Below are 18174 nucleotides of genomic sequence, written 5' to 3'. Positions count from 1 at the left end.
TAAGCAAAGATAACTTCAATTGTAAAATAAATGATAAAAACAAATAAATTAGAAATTTACATTTTTTTAAATTATAATTTAAAGTAAAAAAAAACTACAAGTAAAACAAAAGACCCCTGAAAATATTTAAATGTCAATATTAAAAATAAACACTTCAGGAAGTGCCCAGGTCTTCTGGAACAGTTTTATTATTTTTCTCCTTTTTTAATTCTTTCCAACCACTGCTCCTTCGGCAATGCCTCTACAGAGGGGCAGTATTTAATGCCCTTGTACTGGCTGTGTCCAGTCTCCGCTGTTCTGAACTGCCCACATTTCTTACATGTATTATGCTGTACTTTGCGGGTCAGTTTACGAACGGGAGTGACATGGGGTGGATGGAATGCAGGAGGGGTAAAAGGGAGGCCAAACCCAAAAGTCGGTGGAGCAGAAGAAAGCATATACCCCTGTGAGGCCACTGGCATCAGCATGACCAGTTGAGTCCCTGGTGGTGGAGCAGGAATAAGTTGCCGTTGGGCTTGCTGGATCTGAGCAGGTGGCAAAGCTGGTGGGTCTGACAAAATGGTACTTTTTCTTTTTAGTTTAGCCTGGCCCACAGTGCTACTGGGCAAGTGGTACTGGTGAGCCGGGCCTGGCTGAGGTGGTGGAGATGGGGGGCGCACATTGGCAGGCAATAAGGGGTCAGCCGCCACAGACAAGCGGCTTGGAAGTTGCAGCCCCTGCATCACAACTGCTGTGTCCTGCTGTTTATCTTTTTTATTATGCCACTGTACAAGGGTGGTGTGACTCACATCCACCAGTTGAAGGTTAGTCTGCTTCATCACTATAGCATTGGCCAGAATGCTGCGCCTGATTTTTCTGTAGTCTGCCAGGATGAGATCCCATCTGGACACTGTGCCGGTCCCCTTCTTTTTGGGTGTTCTATGTATGGCACAGAGCCTGACAAAAAAAGTCTCAACCAAGCGACAGCAATCTGGCCATTGTGCAAGTGGGGCAGAGGTGGTCAGGGCATGCCTCTTCAAACTCTCCACTCCTGGGGTAAACTCCTGTCTCTTCTTCGGGGACCTAAACCTCCCAGTGTCCAGCTTTGCTTGATGCCTGGCTGCAAACACCACCCTCTGCTTGTCATAGTCCAGCACGTTCTGCCAAAGAGCAACAATGTTGCTCACCTAAGCAGAGAAAGCAGATAATACATGCCAAATGAGAAAGCAAAATGTGCAAAAGGTAAGCAAGTATGACAAGTTAAAGAGTGAACAAAGAGTGGGTTTATATTCCTTACCTGCTGGTTGGTGAGGACAAGGGAGGGCTGATTCCTCAGGTCCACAAGATAATCTGCCAGGCTGTCCACTCTGTCCATACCTGGTACACCTGAGCCATCCACAGCCTAAAAAAAAAAAAATAATTATAATACACACACACATACACACACACACACACACACACATATATATATATATATATATATATATATATATATATATATATATATATATATATATATATATATATATATATATATATATCAAACATAGGCACAAAACATAGATTGTTGATGCGTTAGATGCGTAAACATAGATGGGTTACAAGATATTTACATACACCAGACTCAGATGTCGGAGTGCTTTGCTGCAACATGGAGGCAGCAACCAGGGTGGCAGAGGCATCAGGCTGGGAGGAGGGTTCAGTAGGTTGGGTGGAGTGGGCAACAGGTTGGGAGGAGGCATCAGAGAAGATGGTGATTGCAAGCAGTCCACAGCCTCCAACATTTCCTCTGTTTCCTCTAAGTCTGGGTTCAATGCAGGTAGTCAACACCAAGCAGCTCTCCTACAAATGGAGAACAAAAAGACACAGACATATACGACTTATCATATTTAAAGCATTCCATAATAATACTACAAAGACTTTCAATAATATCTAGACTTCTGTATTTGCCACTCACCGCATGGTTGGCTTTTGTGATACAAATAATAAAAAAATAAAAATAAATAACAATGAACACCCCCAAACCAAAAGTATTATGCACATAGTTAAGTGTAGAACATACCGGTGTATATATTTTTGTGTAAACTTTATTTTGTTTTTGGCTAAGAAATACGGGGGGAGGGAGCTGTTGAAGCATCCAAACAACCGTATATACAGTGTATATGCATGTATATTTAGATACAGTTATTAATTTAAAGACACGTTCGAACAAAATCAATGATTTCTGCAAGTGTATCAAAAGTCTGCAATGTTAAACAGGGTGCGGGGTCGTGAACTTTGACACTATGCACAAAAACGTGAACTTAGGGTGACTTTTGTTAAAGTTCTTGTCATAAAATTATAAATCAGAGTTAGGAGGCCAAGACTGACATAACAAAAGACTACAATCGACAAAACAACTTTTATCAGTAGATATAGACGTTGACAAAAATAACTTACCTTGATCGGTTATATGATGATGTGCTCTCGTCAGAAGACAGCGGTGTTGACATTCATTTGCATATGCCGTGACGCGATTGACTCTCATCCATTCTCAATATGGAGAGCGAGAGCGGCGATTGGCTCCCGTCCATTCTCACAATGGAAAGCGAGTGCGGAGATTGGCTCTCGTCCATTCTCACAATGGAGAGCGAGAGCAACGATTGGACGAGGAGAGAGACTGAGACAGATGATCCTGATCCAGGTAGCGCCACAGAGACTCAGACACCAATCCAACTGTAGTAGAAATGCTGAACTTTGTCACAATAGGTATGCTTGAAAAATCCAAATGAAAGCTGCCGAAAAGAGAGAGAGAAAGGTAACAGAAACGCCCAAAGTGGGGCTCGAACCCACGACCCTGAGATTAAGAGTCTCATGCTCTACCGACTGAGCTAGCCAGGCTTCTGACACTTTTTTTCTAGTCACTGTTTTGATCAATACCTTCCCTACCTGTGTAAAGTTTGATGCTGTTTTAAAGTCAACTGAAATAAGTAACTTGGGCAATCCAGGCACTGGACAACAAACTTCTGTTAAATCCTGAAGTCAACTTGTAATGCTAGACAGCACGTGGCCCAGGATCATTGCCCGGTGCATGTGTTAGCAGTTGCAAGGCAGTAAAAGCCTCCGTTCGTCCCTGGATGGGCTCAAAGCAACAACCTTTCGGTTAACAGCTGAACGCGCTAACCGATTGTACCACAGAGACTCAGACTAACCATACCAACTGTGGTAGAAACGCTGAACTTTGTCTCACTTGGTCTGCTGGATGAACCCAAATGAAAGCTGCCGAAAAGAGAGAAAGCTAACAGAAACACAACGTGAGGCTTGAACCCACATCACTGAGAATAAGTGTCTCATGCTCTACCAACTGAGCTAGCCGGGTTTATGAAACTTTTATTCTAGTCACTATTTTGATCATTACCTTCCCTACCTGTGTAAAGTTTGATGCTGATTTTAAGTCAACTGGAATAAGTAACTTAGCCAATCCAGGCACTGGACAACAAACTCCTGCTAAATGCTGATGTCATCTTGTAACGCCAGACAGCACGTGGCCCAGGATCCATGCCCAGTGTATGTGTTAGCAGTTGCAAGGCAGAGAAAAGCTGGATTCGTCCCTGGGTGGGCTCGAACCACCAACCTTTCGGTTAACAGCCGAACGCGCTAACCGATTGCGCCACAGAGACTCAGACACTAATGCAACTGTGGTAGAAATGCTGAACTTTGTCTTGATAGGTATGCTCGATGAATGAAAATAAAGCTGCCGTAAAGAGAGAGAGAGAAAGGTAACAGAAACGCCCAACGTGGGGCTCGAACCCACGACCCTGAGATTAAGAGTCTCATGCTCTACCGACTGAGCTAGCCGGGCTTCTGACTCAGTATGCTCGATGAATCCAAATGAAAGCTGCTGAAAAGAGAGAGAGAAAGGTAACAACTGGAATAAGTAACTTAGCCAATCCAGGCACTGGACAACAAACTTCTGCTAAATCCTGATGTCATCTTGTAACGCCAGAAAGCATGTGGCCCAGGCTCTATGCCCAGTGCATGTGTTAGTAGTTGCAAGGTAGAGAAAGCTGCTGAAAAGAGAGAGAGAAAGGTAACAACTGAAATAAGTAACTTGGCCAATGCAGGCACTGGACAACAAACTTCTGCTAAATCCTGATGTCAACTTGTAATGCTAGACAGCACGTGGCCCAGGATCATTGCCCGTTGCATGTGTTAGCAGTTGCAAGGCAGTAAAAGCCTTCAATCGTCCTGGGATGGGCTCAAAGCAAGAACCTTTCGGTTGACAGCTGAACGCGCTAACCGATTGTGCCACAGAGACTAAGACCAACCCTACCAACTGTGGTAGAAACGCTGAACTTTGTCTCACTTGGTCTGCTGGATGAACCCAAATGAAAGCTGCTGAAAAGAGAGAAAGCTAACAGAAACACAACGTGGGGCTTGAACCCACATCACTGAGATTGAGTGTCTCATGCTTTACCAACTGAGCTAGGCAGGTTTATGAAACTCTCATTCTAGTCACTGTTTTGATCATTATTTTCCCTACCTGTGTAAAGTTTGATGCTGATTTTAAGTCAACTGGAATAAGTAACTTAGCCAATCCAGTCACTGGACAACAAACTCCTGCTAAATGCTGATGTCATATTGTAACGCCAGACAGCACGTGGCCCAGGATCTATGCCCAGTGCATGTGTAAGCAGTTGCAAGGCAGAGAAAAGCTTGATTCATCCCTGGGTGGGCTCGAACCACCAACCTTTCGATTAACAGCTGAAACGCGCGAATCGATTGCGCCACAGAGACTCAGACGCTAATGCAACTGTGGTAGAAATGCTGAACTTTGTCTTGATAGGTATGCTCGATAAATCCAAATGAAAGCTGCTGAAAAGAGAGAGAAAGGTAACAGAAATGCCCAACGTGGGGCTCGAACCCACAACACTGAGATTAAGAGTCTCATGATCTACCGACTGAGCTAGCCAGGCTTCTAACACATTCTTTCTAGTCACTGTTTTGGTCATTACCTTCCCTACCTGTGTAAAGATTGATGCTGTGTTTTAGTCAACTGGAATAAAAAAATTGGCCAATACAGGTACTGGACAACAAACTTCTGCTAAATCCTGATGTCATCTTGTAACGCCAGAAAGCATGTGGCCCAGGCTCTATGCCCAGTGCATGTGTTAGTAGTTGCAAGGCAGAGAAAAGCATAATTCGTCCCTGGGTGGGCTCGAACCACCAACCTTTCGGTTAACAGCCGAACGTGCTAACCGATTGCGCCACAGAGACTCAGACACTTTTGAATTAAGTAACTTGGCCAATGCAGGCACTGGACAACAAACTTCTGCTAAATCCTGATGTCAACTTGTAATGCTAGACAGCAAGTGGCCCATGATCATTGCCCGTTGCATGTGTTAGCAGTTGCAAGGCAGTAAAAGCCTTCGTTCGTCCCTGGATGGGCTCAAAGCAACAACCTTTCGGTTAACAGCTGAACACGCTAACTGATTGTGCCACAGAGACTCAGACTAACCATACCAACTGTGGTTGAAACGCTGAACTTTGTCTCACTTGGTCTGCTGGATGAACCCAAATGAAAGCTGCCGAAAAGAGAGAAAGCTAACAGAAACACAACATGAGGCTTGAACCCACATCACTGAGATTAAGTGTCTCACGCTCTACCAACTGAGCTAGCCGGGTTTATGACAGGCAGTAAAAGCCTTCGGGGTGCTCGTCTCTGGATGGGCTCAAAGCAACAACCTTTCGGTTAACAGCTGAACGTGCTAACCGATTGTGCCACAGAGACTCTGACTAACCATACCAACTGTGGTAGAAACGCTGAACTTTGTCTCACTTGGTCTGCTGGACGAACCCAAATGAAAGCTGCCGAACGCGCTAACCGATTGCGCCACAGAGACTCAGACACTAATGCAACTGTGGTAGAAATGCTGAACTTTGTCTTGATAGGAATGCTCAATGAATCCAAATGAAAGCTGCCGAAAAGAGAGAGAGAAAGGTAACAGAAATGCCCAACGTGGGGCTCGAACCCACGACCCTGAGATTAAGAGCCTCATGCTCTACCGACTGAGCTAGCCAGGCTTCTGACACTTTCTTTCTAGTCACTGTTTTGATCATTACCTTCCCTACCTGTGTAAAGATTGATGCTGTGTTTTAGTCAACTGGAATAAGTAACTTAGCCAATCCAGGCACTGGACAACAAACTTCTGCTTCAAAATCCTGATGTCATCTTGTAACGCCAGACAGCACGTGGCTCAGGATCTATGTCCAGTGCATGTGTTAGCAGTTGCAAGGCAGAGAAAAGCTTGATTCATCCCTGGGTGGGCTCGAACCACCATCCTTTCGGTTAACAGCCGAACGCGCTAACCGATTGCGCCACAGAGACTCAGACACTAATGCAACTATATCTTCATAGCTAGAGCTCAAAAGGAAGTTCCCTGACCAGGAATCGAACCCGGGCCACGGTGGTGAGAGCGCCGAATCCTAACCACTAGACCCGTGGGGTGCTCCCCTGGTTTCAAAGGCTGCCCCAACTGCCAGATTTTTATTAACATCTACTACAGCTACACCAATTGTAAACCCAGCCTACTTGTTGCAAAAGTCCCTACCACTTAGAAGTCACCCAGCCAACTTTTCTTTCTCAGTTCGCATATATCTTCATAGTGAGAGCTCAAAAGGGAGTTCCCTGACCGGGAATCGAACCCGGGCCGCAGCAGTGAGAGCGCCGAATCCTAACCACTAGACCACCAGGGAAGGTCCTGCAGAAACTTGCCCTCAAGCCTAGCTGTGGGCCTCCATGCAAGTATGTTGCAGCTGCTCTGACAAAAATAAATCTAATGCTTGTAACCTCCTCCTGGAGAGGAGAAAGTCTCAGACCCTTGGCCCTTGTCCCCTCAATTGTTTACCTGTTTTTTGTTTTTTTTATGTTTCTGCTCCGGGGCACCAACAGCTCTTGCTAAGTTAAACCAGCCAAGTCACTGTACCCACTTTCCCCCGAATGGAATCAGGGGAAGTGGGTACACTGACTTGGCTGGTTCCAGAGTTCAGAGAGGAATTCAGAGTTTTTTTTATTTTTTTTTTTTATTATATTTTGGGAAGTGTATTAGCTGCCAAATGAAGGAATTTAAAAAGCTTACAGCACCTGGTATTCCCAGGCGGTCTCCCATCCAAGTACCAACCAGGCCCAACCCTGCCTTGCTTCCGAGTTCAGATGAGATATATATATATATATTTTTTAATTCAAATCAAATATTTACATTTTTACAAAGAAATGATCACATCACACAAAAATCACATGATACTTACAACACTCATTATTAGACTTCATATTTTTCCCATAACCAACTAAAATGTTGTCCTTGTATTCAACCATTACGTTCCCTTTTACCATCATTTCTATAAATACATCCTCCTTTTCTTGTACTATAAAATAGTTGAATATCAATTTTACAGCCATCTCCATTCTGTTTTTAAACATACGCCATATATCCACTCTCTTCCCATCATGTTTAGCCATAGTTCTCCTTATCCACATCACATACTTAGCAATTGTTATACATAGATTAAAAGCATACATACCACATTCATTTTGACCAAATAAATGTTTTTTTTCCCAGTTCTTTTGTTCATCCACATATATGTCCCCTATTAACGATTTAGCAATTTTCTTAAATTTTTCCATAATTCCTCCAACTTTTCACAATAGAAGAACAAATGTAATAAACCTTCCCCTTCCTTCCTAAACACCTTACATATTATATCTTGTTCAATTCCCATTTTACACAATCTCATTTCTGTTAATATGCAATTATGTCTCAATAAATAATTACAATTTTCTAAAATTGGTTCCATATATTTCATTCTGACATTTGCCCATATTTCTTTTTCATTTAAATCCTCATATCTTTCCTTCCAGTAGTTGAATGCTATAGGTCTTATAAAAGCCTTTGATCTAAAAACAACATAAAAACTCTTAACTGTACATAAGCTCATATTGACCTCTTCTCCATTTTTCTTCTTAAAATAGACCTCTGGTAAGTCTTCCTTATCCCGCAACTCATTTTATTTTCAATTATTTCAATCCAATCTTTTGGTATTGCTTTTTTCAAATCATGATATTGTAATTTTGTTTTAACAACTCTTTTATAACCATCCTCCACAGCATCTACAATTGTAATGGTACAAATCCTTTTATCACTTCATATAATTCATCTTTAACTTGTCTTAATCCTCCATTCCACCTTTCCTTAAAATACATTTTTTTCCCTTCATTTAAAATATTTGGATTCTGAAAAAGTGGTTGTTCTACAATCTGAGCCCTTCCTTTTGGTATAATCAACACATTTTCTAAAAATTCCCCCCATGATTCTAAGACCTCAACATAAAATCTTGGCAGACCTGCTATAATCCATTTTTTTTCATTTTCATCCATAAAACATTACATCCCATATCAAAATGTCCACATTTCCTCAAATAATAGTCTAACACACCTTTCCAAATCACATCCATTTTCCCTTCCAAAAACCTTTGAATAATCTTAATTCTTAATGTTTTCATTTTTAAAAAGCTATCTAAAAGTCCCAGACCTCCTTCTTTTACCTCCCCAATCAAAGTATTATAAGCAATTTTGGCTCTTCCATTTCCCCACACAAACTTTAAAACTACATCCTTCATTTTTTATAGTATACTTCAGGCAATGCAGTTACACTTAACACATACCAGACCTTTGACAACATTAAAGCATTTAAGATTAATACTTTCCCTTTTAACGTCAAATTTTGAGCTTTCCAAAATCTAAGTCTTTTCTCAATTCCATTTAAAACTCCCTCCCAATTTAAATTATCTGCTTTATTAGAATCCATCCCCACCCAAATTCCCAAAATGTTTGTATGTTGCTTTTCTTCTTTAAAGGGTATGTGTTGTGTTATTTCTTCTACTCTTCCCACCAGAGGTGTAGTCCTAAAAAAAAGGTGGTGTACTATTACCCACCCAACCCGCCCATGCTATTTTATTATGTTACCTGAACGTTTCAGCGAGACATCATTCAGACTTTGAAAAACTCACGAAATTTTCTCACAGCTGCTGTGGTCGTCAGGGGCAGGGAATGGCGCAAAATATGAACAAAAATGCACCAATTGCAACAAATTAAGATGAGAGTTAAAAAAAGCACTTGGTGTACAGTTAAGGGATGCGAATACACGTAAATTAGGGAAGTCTAATCAGCAAAACAAGTGAGTATACTGAGGGTATACGCAATTATTGATCCTCAGAAGTCGTAATACCCAAAGAGCTATTGGAAAAAAGTAGGCATACTGAGTATACGTGCATTTAGCCCCGACTACACCACTGCTACCCACCCTCATGCATATACTTTTTCCAACATTAACCTTAGCTCCTGATGCTTTACAATATCGCTCTAGAATCTCCATCGCCCCTTTAATACTCTGAATATCTTCAACCAACAATGTAGTATTATCCGCATATTGATACACAAACTTTAAAACTACATCCTTAATTTTTTTATAGTATACTTCAGGCAATGCAGTTACACTTAACACATACCAGACCTTTGACAACATTAAAGCATTTAAGATTAATACTTTCCCTTTTAACGTCAAATTTCGAGCTTTCCAAAATCTAAGTCTTTTCTCAATTCCATTTAAAACTCCCTCCCAATTTAAAATATCTGCTTTATTAGAATCCACCCCCACCCAAATTCCCAAAATGTTTGTATGTTGCTTTTCTTCTTTAAAGGGTATGTTTGGTCTAAAATTCTTTAGATCTTTTTTGTCCCCTTTTCCTTTGTATATCATTTTTATCATTCCTATTCTCATCTTTTCACTCAATAATTCTTTAATAAAAACCTCTTCACAGATCTCTTTTAAAATCGGTACTAAAATATCTTTAAATTCTTTATAAAATTCATTTGTTATGCCATCTACACCTAGACTTTTCCCTGGCATTAATTGCTTAATAGCCACCTCTATTTCTTCTTTTTGAATTTCTTCATCACAAAATTTTTTGTCTTCTTCGGTTACCTTTAATTTGATCTGTTATATAAAATATTCTTTCTCTTCTTCATTTGTTCCTTGTTTTTTGAACAAATCACTATAAAAATTCTTTACTGTTTTTAAAATCCCCTCAGTTTCTGTTTCTACTTTCCCCTCTTTATTTAATACCTCTTTTATTAATTCAGCTCTTTGCCTATTGCTTTCCAAATTAAAGAAGAATTGTGAAGATCTTTCTCCTACTGCATATTTTGCTTTACTTCTTATTATTGCACCTTTGCATTTTTCTTCTTCTATTATTTTTAACTTATCTTGTAACCTTACAATTTCTTCAATATCTTCGTTTCCCTCACCTTCTGTCCCTTTTCTTAACTCTTTATCTAGCTTCTTTCTTATTTCATTTTCTTTTTGTTTTTTCATACATTTACTATATTCTATTGAAATTGTTTTAACCTCCCACTCAGCCATTGCTCCTCCCAGTGAATTATCTTCCATTTCATCTCGATTTCCCGCATTACTCTCTGTATTCTCAATAATTACTTTCTCAACTTCACCAATCTTTCCCAACTCTGTTTCATCCATCATTTGACTTGCTTCCTTAACAGTCTCTGGGATTTGTGTAACATTTTCTTTCTCCATCCAACACTCACATCTTACTATCACCTTTCTGCAATCCAGGCATTTCACTGCATCGCAATCCCTTGCGAAATGTCCTTGCTCTTTTAAAATCAGGACAGTCTTTAAACACATGTCCAGGACCCATACACAAGCGACAAGTTTTCATTTGACGGTCATGCATAATTCGGAAATATTGTGTTCCTTCTTCAGTATCAAATTTTGCACTGTTTGGGAGTGATATCACCTCCTTCGGAAATTTAACCCTTAAATACCTTGTACCATCTGCAATGTCTGTAACCGGATACATTCGCCCTCTGATATCAGATGCAGGTGTTACTCCCCAAAACTTAAGTTTATCCAGAATTTCATCATCAATATAAGCCGGCAAATGTATAAAAGATACAATATACTCTCTTACTTGTAAGTGTCTTACTTCACAATTCTTCCCTTTTATCATGAGTCCATCTTCCAAATCCTCGCCGTCCTCTTAACTTGGCAGAGTTATTTCACATTCCTTTTCCTTTCTTGGTCTTACAGCCAGAACCTTCCCTTTTCCTATCTTCTCAGTCAGAGCCTTTATGATGTCTTCTGCTCTAGCATAATTCACTTCTGTCATATGAACAATCACTGTAGCTTCTTTAGTATAGATCCTTTTATCGCCCATTTGTCCGTGTCCAAAGTGTTGTCCTACTTCCAGTCCATTATCCAGTTGCCCTCTTCGTTTTCTATCCATGTCCATATCTTTACGTTTGAGTTCTTCCACATTTGCACTCATAACAGAACACAAACTTCCCAGACAGCAAAGTGCTGCTGGAAAGTGGACAAAATTATCAAAAAAAGAAAAATTAAAAAAAACTCAAACTTTTTCTGAAAAAACAAACAAACAAAACAAAAATCGAGTGATCCTTTCTCACTCTCTGCCTACCACTTTCTTTTCTGCAAGTGCACTATTGCCCTCTAGCATTCCAGGGTGGTACGGCTGTAAGCGAGAGCAGCTGTCAAGAGTTGGCTATTTAAAAATAGGCGTATTCACGTCGAGGAGGCAAGAGGAGGGTTGAAAACTGGGCTTGGACAGCTTTTTCTTCATTAATATTCCTTAATTCTTCATCAGCCTTCGACTGGTCATCAGCAGTAACATGAACAGTGCACACAGAACATTATTAGCATGTTTTGCAGCAAACAAAGCACCCCATTCAATCTTACACATAGCCCAGCTTTTACTCCACAAAATGTCAGTTTGCCCTTTCATAAGCTGCATCCAGTCAACCCTTGCAATGACATTCAAACCGGGGGAGCTCATTACAGTGAATACTGTGTGACAGAAGATGAGAACTCCACCACTGCAGAGTGAAATTATTGACCTCTGTTTTTTTTTTGGTGAGGTTGTACCTTCGAACGCTTTATCCAACCTCAAAATCAGAAAGAGATGGCATCCATACTTGACTTTTTTTTTCGCTCACACAAAGAACTCCTCGGTCGAAAGCTTTCAATTTCTACACTTCTGCGAGAGGATGTCCGCAAGCGTTGGTAATATAGTGGTGAGCATAGCTGGCTTTTAAGTAGATTCCCAGCCAATGTATACCTTTTGGCTGCCGTAACATTACATGGCCAGGCGCCACTCTTGTGAAGATGTCCCATGACATGTGGGTAGATTAGTGCATGTTAAGATGGTTGGGATCCATATGCTGGACATGTTTTTCAGTGCAGAACCAAGACAAATGAGGGCCTTGGTTGAAAGCATTCTTTTTAAGCTCTTCTGGCACGAGACATCTGCAAGCAGTGATGGTATAGTGGTGAGCACAGCTGCCTTCCAAATAGTTGACCCGGGTTCGATTCCCGGCCATTGCATTTCCTTTGGCTGCTGTATATATCACTTAGTTCGTTGCCACCATTGTGAAAGGCAACAGCCAAAAAGTAAAAGACAAAAAAGGGCCTCCCCGTCGGGGAATCGAACCCTGGCCTTCAGCGTGACAGGCGGAGATACTGTCCACTATACTAACGAGGATCTGCAGCGTAAGAGGACACTTAGGAGGAGTAAGAGCTCTTCTGGCAAGAGACGTCTGCAAGCATTGGTGGTATAGTGGTGAGCATAGCTGGCTTCCAAGCAAAAGCCATTTGCACGTAGCTGTAGATCACTGTCTAGGCAATAGGAACATAGGTAGGTGGGACAAGTAAAATTGAAGGATGTTCCTGCAAAATGTTATGTCGTCTGTACCGAAAATAGCTGCAAATACATACTTACGTGCCATAGTCCAGCCCCCATCTGAAAAGTGGCTAAATATATGATGAGTTGGCCGAGTGGTTGAGGCGATGGACTGATAATCCATTGTTCTCTGGATGCATGTGTTCGAATCCCATCCTCGTCATTCATTTAAGAGAGCCTGGCGCTTTCGTGGAAGTTATCTTACTCACACCATCTTCGTGCTTCGAAGCATGTCATGGCAAAATTGAAAGTCATCTTACCGAACATAATTGCAGAAACATACATATACAAATAATAAAAATAATAAATTCCATCCTGGTCATTCGTTTAAGATAGCCCGGTGTTTACGTGGAAGGTAACTTACTTGCACCCTCTTCGTGCTTCGTACACCAACAGCAACCATAAAACCAACCTCACAGTAACCTGTTGTGTTTTAGCAACATCTAAACCAACCACAAGTCCAAACCCCACCTCACGGTAAACTTTTGTAGCTCAGTCGGTAGAGCATCAGACTTTTAATCTGAGGGTCCAGGGTTCAAGTCCCTGCTCGGGCGTGTAAGGCTCTTCTTGTGGAGCCACAGTTTTTGCCAGTGAGCTATCGCTTGCTGAAAGTTTCATCTGGATGCACAACACGTGTACTAGGCATGAGGACATGGAGAGCACAGGCAGTCTTGTAGTTGCGGCCGAGTGGTTAAGGTGATGCATTAGAAATCCGTTGGGGTCTTCTCGCGCTGGTTCGAGTCCTGCAGACCACGTGCTCGTCCTCTTCCTTTTTACACTTGCAACAGTCATCAAATGTTTGCATTTCCAGCATTACGTGGGAAAAGCGTCGTGCTGGTAGGAGGAGAAAAACAACAGCGTGCGCTCACTGAACCGAAAGGGACAAATCAGAGGGAGGAACATGCCGCACAGGGGCCACAACGGCTGTCCGGTAACTCGCCGTGATCGGATTGTGGTTAGTACTTTGCATTGTAGCCGCAGCAACCCCGCTTCGAATCAGGGTCACGGCAGGATTCCTTACGGTGACATTGGCATCACGCCCCCCTCTTGCCACCTGTTTTGTACAGCCCATTTTCAGTGCACGCTGCTACTGTGACACGTTACAAGCGCTTAAATCTAAACTAATCCCCCAGTGATCCCGGATAACTCAGACGGTAGAGCGTCAGACTTTTCATCTGACGTTTCTGGGTTCAAGTCCCTGTTTGGGCGTGTAAGCCAACTTTTGTAGAGCGTGGAGGATTCGGATTTCTACCTTCCTATCCATCTCAGCATGAATCAACGTTTATCCTTTCCTCATCATCTTGTTTCTCATTATTTTTATATAATTATTTGATTATCTGAATGAGTAATTAACTTTGAATTGATTTTAACTAATGAATAAGTTAACACATTGCTTAATATAAAAACGTTCAGTGCGTTTGCCTGTCTCTTTATAACTTTTTCAGGAGCCACCAAACTAAGTCAGAGGTCACGGAGGCCTTGAGTGGAGCTGAGGGCTGAGGACCGGAAGCAACTGTCTCCGTTGTTATTTCTAAGAGTTAATACTATCTAAAATGTCTTAAGGGATCTTGCTGTTTTTACGGTTAATTCTTTTAAGGTGATTCTACTTTTTATTCAAGATAGACTTTGTGTAGTAAGGATATAACTGCCTGAATGTAGATTATACCAGTCTTTAACCAGTTTTGATAAAGACGGCTGAGACTACACTCAGCCTCGGATAAGAAACAGATTATTCTTTAAGTGTGTGTGTTCTATTTGATTGTGGATCCGTTTCATAGGTCTGGAGTCAGCTCTGAACAGTCTAGTGGATGTCTGACGTTTATGCTTGAGCTACTGTTCAGAATTGTACGCACGCACCCCATGTGGACATTTTCCTAGTCTATCTGTGTTTTATCCAATCAGGTTAGAACACCTATATGCGTGACGCAGTTAATGACCTTATGTGAGAGTAAAATTGTTATTGATTTGTGATTGTAAGCAGAGCGGCCTAGGAAGTCATGGCGAGTGTTGAAGCTGGCTTCTGCTGATGTAACTGCAAACTATCTTCAGTAACCTTTATTTATTTATATAAATCTCTGACTCCGGCTCTTCTTCGTCTGACAGACTGGTCATTCTTTGGGTTAAACTGCATACCATCCCTATAAGCGACATCTATTGCTGGTGAGCTCTTGCTTGCTCTACATGTCATCGGGCAGCACGACCAATGCGCCAGGCAAGAGCACAATGGAATGGTCAAGCTTCGTAGTCGTGGCCGAGTGGTTAAGGCGATGGACTAGAAATCCATTGGGGTCTCCCCGCGCAGGTTCGAATCCTGCCGACTACGTCCAGGCTACGCGCAGGATTTAGTTTGCGACTTTCCTTGATTGTTTGCAACCCCAGTGTTTCTGGGGAAAAGGGATGTGCTGGTAGGCAAAAGCAACAAAAATAAAACCGCAGCGCGTGCAAACTGACTGCCCTGGGGGCCCTCCATTTTCAAAGACGTATGACAGAGAGCGAGGCTCCAGCGGCTGTCCCGTAGCTCGCCGTGATCGTATAGTGGTTAGTACTCTGCGTTGTGGCCGCAGCAACCCCGGTTCGAATCCGGGTCACGGCATGCTTTTCAAGGTGGCATTGACGTTGCACTCTGTGATGCCATCCGTAATCTCCAGCCTCCTTTTAGTGCAGGCTGTGCTAATGGCACGTCCTGAATGTTTACGTTTCCTAAAGTGTGGAAGACTAGGGATTCGATATGAGCAGCGGGTCCTTTGATGCCAGCATGCTGTGTAGGTAAGCATTGATCAAGTCACGCTTCTAAGGCATGGAAGGAATCGTTTCAATGGTTAAGTCTCCATTTATTGCCACAACAACAGAAAGACCTTCTGCAGTTGTCATTGATCTTTTTGTCTCCTATATGACATTGAGTCCAAACTACTGTGTTTTACTGACGTCTACACCTACAACAACCATAAACCCAACCTCACAGTAACCTGTTGTGTTTTAGCAACATCTACACCAACCACAAGTCCAAACCCCACCTCACGGTAAACTTTTGTGTACCGTAAAGGTCTGCGCCGACCACAACCCTAAACCTTGCCTACTTGCGAGGCATAGCCATGGAGCCCGGGTAGCTCAGTCGGTAGAGCATCAGACTTTTAATCTGAGGGTCCAGGGTTCAAGTCCCTGCTTGGGCGTGTAAGGCTCTTCTTGTGGAGCCACAGTTTTTGCCAGTGAGCTATCGCTTGCTGAAAGTTTCATCTGGATGCACAACACGTGTACTAGGCATGAGGACATGGAGAGCACAGGCAGTCTTGTAGTTGCGGCCGAGTGATTAAGATGATGCATTAGAAATCCGTTGGGGTCTTCTCGCGCTGGTTCGAGTCCTGCAGACCACGTGCTCGTCCTCTTCCTTTTTAAACTTGCAACAGTCATCAAATGTTTGCAATTCCAGCGTTACGTGGGAAAAGCGTCGTGCTGGTAGGAGGAGAAAAACAACAGCGTGCGCTCACTGAACCGAAAGGGGCAAATCAGAGGGAGGAACATGTCGCACAGGGACCACGACGGCTGTCCGGTAACTCGCCGTGATCGGATTGTGGTCAGTACTCTGCATTGTAGCCGCAGCAACCCCGCTTCGAATCAGGGTCACGGCAGGATTCCTTACGGTGACATTGGCATCACGCTCCCCTCTTGCCACCTGTTTTGTACAGCCCACTTTTCAGTGCACGCTGCTACTGTGACACGTCACAAGTGCTTAAATCTAAGCTAATCCCCCAGTGATCGCGGATAACTCAGACGGTAGAGCGTCAGACTTTTCATCTGACGTTCCTGGGTTCAAGTCCCTGTTTGGGCGTGTAAGCCAACTTTTGTAGAGCGTGGAGGATTCGGATTTCTACCTTCCTATCCATCTCAGCATGAATCAACATTTATCCTTTCCTCATCATCTTGTTTCTCATTATTTTTATATAATTATTTGATTATCTGAATGAGTAATTAACTTTGAATTGATTTTAACTAATGAATAAGTTAACACATTGCTTAATATAAGAACGTTCAGTGCGTTTGCCTGTCTCTTTATAACTTTTTCAGGAGCCACCAAACTAAGTCAGAGGTCACGGAGGCCTTGAGTGGAGCTGAGGGCTGAGGACCGGAAGCAACTGTCTCCGTTGTTATTTCTAAGAGTTAATACTATCTAAAATGTCTTAAGGGATCTTGCTGTTTTTACGGTTAATTCTTTTAAGGTGATTCTACTTTTTATTCAAGATAGACTTTGTGTAGTAAGGATATAACTGCCTGAATGTAGATTATACCAGTCTTTAACCAGTTTTGATAAAGACGGCTGAGACTACACTCAGCCTCGGATAAGAAACAGATTATTCTTTAAGTGTGTGTGTTCTATTTGATTGTGGATCCGTTTCATAGGTCTGGAGTCAGCTCTGAACAGTCTAGTGGATGTCTGACGTTTATGCTTGAGATACTGTTCAGAATTGTTCGCACGCACCCCACGTGGACATTTTCCTAGTCTATCTGTGTTTTATCCAATCAGGTTAGAACACCTATATGCGTGACGCAGTTAATGACCTTATGTGAGAGTAAAATTTTTATTGATTTGTGATTGTAAGCAGAGCTTAGAAACACTGGGGTTGCAAACAATCAAGGAAAGTTTGCGACTTTCCTTGATTGTTTGCAACCCCAGTGTTTCTGGGGAAAAGGGATGTGCTGGTAGGCAAAAGCAACAAAAATAAAACCGCAGCGCGTGCAAACTGACTGCCCTGGGGGCCCTCCATTTTCAAAGACGTATGACAGAGAGCGAGGCTCGAGCGGCTGTCCCGTAGCTCGCCGTGATCGTATAGTGGTTAGTACTCTGCGTTGTGGCCGCAGCAACCCCGGTTCGAATCCGGGTCACGGCATGCTTTTCAAGGTGGCATTGACGTTGCACTCTGTGATGCCATCCGTAATCTCCAGCCTCCTTTTAGTGCAGGCTGTGCTAATGGCACGTCCTGAATGTTTACGTTTCCTAAAGTGTGGAAGACTAGGGATTCGATATGAGCAGCGGGTCCTTTGATGCCAGCATGCTGTGTAGGTAAGCATTGATCAAGTCACGCTTCTAAGGCATGGAAGGAATCGTTTCAATGGTTAAGTCTCCATTTATTGCCACAACAACAGAAAGACCTTCTGCAGTTGTCATTGATCTTTTTGTCTCCTATATGACATTGAGTCCAAACTACTGTGTTTTACTGACGTCTACACCTACAACAACCATAAACCCAACCTCACAGTAACCTGTTGTGTTTTAGCAACATCTACACCAACCACAAGTCCAAACCCCACCTCACGGTAAACTTTTGTGTACCGTAAAGGTCTGCGCCGACCACAACCCTAAACCTTGCCTACTTGCGAGGCACAGCCATG

The 18174-nt window shown here is 42.5% G+C and overlaps 12 non-coding genes across 12 annotated transcripts; 5 read left to right on the top strand and 7 right to left on the bottom strand.

Moving 5' to 3' along the window:
• Positions 1-2786: 2786 nt before the first annotated feature.
• On the bottom strand, positions 2787-2859 carry trnak-cuu (transfer RNA lysine (anticodon CUU)). The gene has a single exon. It is a non-coding gene; the product is annotated as a tRNA-Lys (tRNA).
• Positions 2860-3564: 705 nt separating this feature from the next.
• trnan-guu (transfer RNA asparagine (anticodon GUU)) lies at positions 3565-3638 on the bottom strand. The gene has a single exon. It is a non-coding gene; the product is annotated as a tRNA-Asn (tRNA).
• A 109-nt stretch (positions 3639-3747) lies between these two features.
• On the bottom strand, positions 3748-3820 carry trnak-cuu (transfer RNA lysine (anticodon CUU)). Its single transcript has one exon. It is a non-coding gene; the product is annotated as a tRNA-Lys (tRNA).
• A 1341-nt stretch (positions 3821-5161) lies between these two features.
• Positions 5162-5235, bottom strand: trnan-guu (transfer RNA asparagine (anticodon GUU)). Its single transcript has one exon. It is a non-coding gene; the product is annotated as a tRNA-Asn (tRNA).
• A 734-nt stretch (positions 5236-5969) lies between these two features.
• trnak-cuu (transfer RNA lysine (anticodon CUU)) lies at positions 5970-6042 on the bottom strand. The gene has a single exon. It is a non-coding gene; the product is annotated as a tRNA-Lys (tRNA).
• Positions 6043-6272: 230 nt separating this feature from the next.
• On the bottom strand, positions 6273-6346 carry trnan-guu (transfer RNA asparagine (anticodon GUU)). The gene has a single exon. It is a non-coding gene; the product is annotated as a tRNA-Asn (tRNA).
• Positions 6347-6642: 296 nt separating this feature from the next.
• Positions 6643-6714, bottom strand: trnae-cuc (transfer RNA glutamic acid (anticodon CUC)). The gene has a single exon. It is a non-coding gene; the product is annotated as a tRNA-Glu (tRNA).
• A 5648-nt stretch (positions 6715-12362) lies between these two features.
• Positions 12363-12434, top strand: trnag-ucc (transfer RNA glycine (anticodon UCC)). The gene has a single exon. It is a non-coding gene; the product is annotated as a tRNA-Gly (tRNA).
• Positions 12435-15030: 2596 nt separating this feature from the next.
• Positions 15031-15112, top strand: trnas-aga (transfer RNA serine (anticodon AGA)). Its single transcript has one exon. It is a non-coding gene; the product is annotated as a tRNA-Ser (tRNA).
• A 198-nt stretch (positions 15113-15310) lies between these two features.
• On the top strand, positions 15311-15382 carry trnah-gug (transfer RNA histidin (anticodon GUG)). Its single transcript has one exon. It is a non-coding gene; the product is annotated as a tRNA-His (tRNA).
• A 504-nt stretch (positions 15383-15886) lies between these two features.
• trnak-uuu (transfer RNA lysine (anticodon UUU)) lies at positions 15887-15959 on the top strand. The gene has a single exon. It is a non-coding gene; the product is annotated as a tRNA-Lys (tRNA).
• Positions 15960-17600: 1641 nt separating this feature from the next.
• On the top strand, positions 17601-17672 carry trnah-gug (transfer RNA histidin (anticodon GUG)). The gene has a single exon. It is a non-coding gene; the product is annotated as a tRNA-His (tRNA).
• Positions 17673-18174: the final 502 nt, after the last annotated feature.

Source organism: Danio aesculapii, chromosome 4 (genome assembly GCF_903798145.1).
Source record: "Danio aesculapii chromosome 4, fDanAes4.1, whole genome shotgun sequence".
Lineage (NCBI taxonomy): Eukaryota > Metazoa > Chordata > Actinopteri > Cypriniformes > Danionidae > Danio > Danio aesculapii.
The sequence above is the reverse complement of the archived record's forward strand: the minus strand, read 5'-3'. Positions and strand labels throughout refer to the sequence as shown.